Genomic DNA, 6146 nt, shown 5'->3' on the forward strand with positions numbered 1-6146 from the left:
TTGCCCCAGCTAATGCAAATCCACACAAAACGTATTAGATGCAATGGAATCATAGATTTGTGTGTATAAAATTGTGGATATTGTGCCAGTAAAGAATGGTAAGAGGTCCATGCTCAGTATTTGAGTTTAGGGGAACTCTGGTCTGGAGCTTGTACCTTCCCCCTGTAGGCAGTGCTTGTAAACTTGTGATTTCAAGGAGGAGGCAGCTGATGTAAGTAATGGCATTGTTCTCCGTTAAGCCACTGCCTAATGAAGGAAGTCCGCCAGTACGTTTTCCTGACTAACACATTTAGTTTGGACTCACGATGCTCACATGTCAGTTGTGTGGAGACAAACTTCTCATACTCCCCTTAGAAGTATTTTCTTCGTAGAGAAAGAAATGCTTGCATCACATTCCCTGTGTCTCTGTGCCAAGTGCCTGAGGTGAACTATGTCCTTTCTGAACCTGAAGCAGGCTTTTTTGTTTTATTTAGTAATTCTCAGAAGGCCGGGGTGTCCAGTTACTGTGTTTTAGTAAACAATTAAAATTTCCAGCAGACTCTGTAGCTCAAAATACCACATCCCTTCCTAACAACAACCAAAGAAGAGGACTCTCATTCCATGAGAGCATTTGTAGAAAATGGGTTTGTTCACGGTGGCAGTCGAGTTTTGAGTTTTTAATACCCTCCAATTTCTTAATTCCTTGTTTTGCATCACCCATGGCTTCAGTTTATATTTTACCAGTACTTGGCTATTCTTGCATGTTCCTTAAGCACGTGTTTTAGAGTTGTGTTTTCTCATCTGACCCCATCATCCTTGTTTTTGTAATTGATATTTCATATTCACACGGTAACTTCATTCTTTCAACTTTTCTACTTTAAAATATGTATTCAGACTTGGCTATAGAGTTGCTTGTTGGACATGACCTGCGGGCCTCAAAAATACATCACCCTCCAAACTTCCCTCATCATTTTCTCTCCAAAACCTGTACCCCTCTCGTGTTCTAGCTCAGAGAATAAAATTATTCATGCCACCGCACATCCAGCAAGCCTGGGACGTTTGTGAGTGCCTCCCTTTCCTTCACCCCTTCCCTTCCTACGCTCTGGACTTTGTAAATCGACCATCTGTTCCGGTGTCTCTGTCTCCACTTCCACAGACATTTGGATCGTCACCTCTCCCTGCATCGTAAGAGCAGCCGCCTAACTGGTCCTTCCGCATGGAATCCTTGCACTGCCATTAGTGATTGCTCTAAAATGCAGACCTGGCCATATTACATCCCTCAAAATTATTTTGTCTTTTCCACTGTCTCCATGATGAAGACGTGCTCACGAAAGTTTGCACGTGCTGTCACGATGTCGCCCTGGCTTGCCTCTTCAATTTCCCCCATTCCACACTCTATACCATATATTCCAGCCATTCTGCACTTTGCTCATTTTCTAGAATATGCCATTAAGCTAGGTCCCACCACAGAGGTTGGCTTGCATTCAAAGACTGCCTAGAACTCAGACTGGTTTCAAGGTTACTTTCACTTAGGCTTTCTACTGAGCTAGCAAACAAGCAGTACCAAGGACAGATATGACATACAGTCTAAGACAAGGGATATAGCACTCGTGTCCCCTGTGTCCTCATGGAGATATGACTAAAGCGTCACTGTCAGGGTAGCACATACACAGTAGTATGCCGGGCCAGTAGAGAAGCTCTGTAGCTTCTGTTCCGTTAGGCAGGGTGAGGGGCCGTGTTAATGCTCAAAGGTTCACCTTCTACCATATAAGGAAAGTGCTGCTGTATCTAAAAAACGTGAACATTTGTTGTTGTTTCTGGTCATTGAGTCCACAGCGGGTCTTACCATGACCCTCCACAGCCATGTTTTCTCCTGTCCCCGGGTTCGTACCTGACGCTGGCTCTGTGTGCACAGAAATTCTCAACCTCACTCCTCTTGAATAACTCATAACCATCCTTTAAGACTTGGATCTGGGCCACCTCTTCCAGAACATTTTCCCAGCATCCTGTGCATTTTTTATAGTGATTTTTAAATGTTGGTCTGTTTGCCTGTCTACTACTAAACATGAGCTCCTTCCGAGTAAGGACCTTGTCTTACTCATCATCATATTTTTAGTCTCTGGCAAAGATGTTAACGTGTTGTAATCATCTCGTATCTATAGAAGGTAAAAAGGGAGGGAGGCAGAGGCAGGAATCCTTTAATGACCCAATACAGTGTGTGTGTGTGATGCGGGGCTTGGTTTGTTCTCTATTTCCCCTACCTGGCCCCTCGTTCCCACCTACTGTTGCCAGAGTTTTGATGGTAAGGAGGGAGACAGGTGACATTAGCAGGGGACTCTTCAGTTTACCCCTCCACATGCACACACCCAAAGTGCCCTCCGGCAGACGGTTTAACCCCTGCTTTGATGGTGCGCTCCACACAGCCATTCTATTCCCTGGGCAAGGTTTCAGAGACAGCTCTAGTCTAGCTATGGTCCCTTAGCCCACAGGAAACTCAGCAGTTTTGCCCCTCCACATTCTCGATGTGCAGACTACTCCCAGGATAGCCCTCTCTCTCCTCTGTTCTTCCAGGCAGCCCCAGCCACTCGCCAGCATCTTCTCTTTAACAGGGGAGAGTCAGGTGCAGGTCACGGTGCATGCAACCCCCAAACTTGGGAACCACAGGTCAAGTTCAGTAAAACTTCTTGAAGGATCTATTTTAGTTCTGTTGGAAAATGATTAAGACAATTCAGGCGCCACAAACTTTAACACTTCATGAAGCAGACTGTCTCCATTCAAAGAATTGCAAAATGGGCTGGAAGGCAGGAAGCTTTTACAGGATAAAGAATAAAGAACAAGGAAGAGAAAAATAGAAACTATCTGATTGGCTGGGTTGCACAATCAGCCTTGTTTGGGGTGTGAAGGAACAAAGACCCAAGTATAGAGTCCAGACTTGGCTTGGCGGTCAGGGATTAACTGCTTTTCTGGCCAGGGCGGAGCATTTGAAGGAACAGGAAAGTTTGGTTTGCTGACGTGGCACTCTGACCACTGGTGGCTCCATCTTGGGCCTACGAATTTCTTGCAGCAGCTCCACTAGCACCTGGCTCTGCTGCGGGAGGTGGGGGTTCTTTTGAGGAGGGAAGGGAAATGCACGACACCCTGAATGCTCCTTAAAATAATTCTCACCAACTTCCCCCCGTAAAGCCTTAATCTCTCTGCAAGTAGATGATAGTTTCAGAGTACCAGGAATTGTTTGGGAGTCCACTTAGAAATTCTGCTTCTTGTGCCTAGAATATCAGGCCACTGTTCTCAACTTCAGCCATTCAACAAAGACTCCACAACATGGGGGGAAAAAAGTATTATATTCTGTTATAACTTCATGGGAAATCACATCTAATTATCCAACCTACTCTAGAAGAAATAAGAGATGTATATAGAGGAAACCTGTATGTACTTCATCTTCACCCTGCTTTTATTCATACAATTTTACTTATGTAGATTTTGATTTATAACCCTCCAAAGATCACATCTATTTAAAGTATGTGAAGAAAATTTGGCCCTGATAATACTCAATGATAAATGCAGATCTTACTCACTTGAGGATCTCAGTAGCAATCTCCTTCACTATCCCTCTCCATCTCCCCTCCAAAAGCTGTGGGCTTGGTTGAACATGTAGTTGGAGCAGTATATGCTCCAGAATTCATTTGCTAGAATTCTTATTCTATCCTTTACTTTTCATATGGTAAGCTTTGAGCTTCTCCGGCCGGCTTTTCTCTCTCAGTGCTGATGGGATTCCTGTACGTGGCCCTGAAACTGTAGATTGTTCCGACTGCTGGTGAAGGAAATAAAAGAAGTCACATGATAGGGAAAGAAGTTCCTCCTTCTTGTCTAGTTGCAAAACAAAACAAAAAAACAATTCTGGCTTATAAAACGATCCTTGCAAAGGTGGTTTCTAACGAACCCTTATAAAGGCACCCAGACTTCAGGAATTGTTAGTATGCTCTATGACAATGACCTTTAACCTCTTTAAAATATCTGCAATTCTAACTGGCTATCTTACTAAATAATTTGTTGGGACATAGTCTAGATTTGTAATCATAGTAGCAGTTTTGAATTATCACTTTAAAACTCTGACAGAAAACCAAACAGACTCACAAGACAGCAAAAAAAACAACAACCCAGCATGCATCGTCAACAAAAGTTGGTGACAGGAAATCCCTCAAAAATCCCAGAGAGGAAAAACTGGAAATGGAACTACCTTATGACTCAGCAATTCCACTCTTAGGTATTTATCCAGAAAAACCCAAGACACTAATTTGAAAAAATATATGCACCCTTATGTTCATTGCAGCGCTGTTTACAATAGCCAAGACTTGGAAACAATTGAAATGCCCATCGGTAGATGACTGGATTAAGAAACTGTGGTACATTTACACTATGGAGTATTACTCAGCTACAAAGAAGAAGGAAATCGTACCATTTGCAACGATATGGATGGACCTAGAGAACATTATACTAAGTGAAATATGTCAGATAGAGAAAGACAAATACCATATGATCTCACTTATATGTGGAATCTAAAAAACTGAGTAAATGAGAAATGTAAACAGAAATAGTCTCAGAGACACAGAGGGAAAACTGATGGTTGCTAGTTGGGAGGGGGTGGGGATGAGGGAGAAGGGGAAGGGATGAGACAATACAAATTGGTAACTACAATATGGCCTCAGGGATAGAAAAGACAATTTGGGGAATATAATCAATAATGTTGTAAATATTTTTTAGGGGGCCAGATGGACTCATGTCTTGTTAGGGAGACCACTTCATAGATGGTGTAGAGGCCTGACCACCGCACTGTACATCTGAAGCTGCTGTTGATAATATATGCAACTATAATTTAATACATATATAGTCACGGGATGTGGAGTATAGTGTGGGAATGGAGTCAATGGACTTGTAATAGATATGTATGATATCGGGGGTAGGGGGACAGTGGATGGGGGAGGAGGTTGTCACTTTGTGAGGGGTGAAAAGCATAACTATTGCATTGTTTTGTATGCCTGAAACTAATAATACTTTTTTTTAAAATCCCAGAGAATGGGTGAGTGTGGCCAGGTCACCAGCAGGAGAAGGATCTAAGCTAGATGCACAGCTCTGCTGGCCGAGTTGCTGAAAGTAAAAGGGGTTACTAAATGATACCAGGATTTCTAGAAAATAATGATAATGAAAAAAATTAAAATCCACAACAGGCTGTGCTGCAAGGGACATTTACTGTTGCTTACATTTTCTATCAAGGGTATTATTAAATACCAACAATTGTAAGTAGAAAAATCACGTGACTATCTCCCTAGACACCTAAAAGACTTGACAACATTCAGGGCATGTTCTTGACAGAAAAACGGTGGGGCAGGGGAGGTGGTGATGGGAGAGAGAAAGGAAGGAAGAAAGGAAAAAGGAAACTTCTGTAAGAGTCGATGGATACTTCCTTAACATGATTTAATCATAGCGAGGCAACTGGCTGTTGTTGCTTCCCAGTGTGCTGGAGCACGGAGCACACAGAATGACCTTTCAATTATCCCTCCACAAATGTTGAGTCTGAATCTAATCAAGCTCTAGAGCTGACTATCAGTGTGTGTAAGAGATATGGAGGATTAAGGTCAGGGTACCACACATTCAGAGAGGTAAAAAAGACTGATCCGCTTTTCCCAACTGGTTAAGAATTTTAAAAAGGTTAGTTAGGAAGGGGACACTTCTAGATTGAGAGAGGCTTATGAAACGTTACAATTCCATGTAATGAGTGGACCTAGTTTGTAGCACAATGACAAGAAAACAACTATAAAAACATGTTTTTGAGACCCTTGGGGAAATTTGAATATGGACTAGGTAGTAAAGGATACCAAGGAATTATTGTTAATTTTGTTAGATGTTAATGACAATGCAGTTATGGGAAAAACATCCATGTTGATCTCTATTGAACTACATAGAGCTAAGCTGATGTGTTATCTGTGAGTGGCTAGCAAATATGTTTAATAATAATAATGACAGATGATACAAATGTGACAAAAATCTTATTGAAATTGAATCTGAGTGATGGTTATCTGGGGATTCACTGTACTATTTTCTGTATGTTTGAGATTTAGTCATAATCAAAACTTTTAAACTCATTGCCCTGCTAGTAATATTTAAAGTAA

Source organism: Hipposideros armiger, unplaced genomic scaffold, assembly GCF_001890085.2.
Source record: "Hipposideros armiger isolate ML-2016 unplaced genomic scaffold, ASM189008v1 scaffold_139, whole genome shotgun sequence".
In the NCBI taxonomy this organism is placed as follows: Eukaryota; Metazoa; Chordata; class Mammalia; order Chiroptera; family Hipposideridae; genus Hipposideros; species Hipposideros armiger.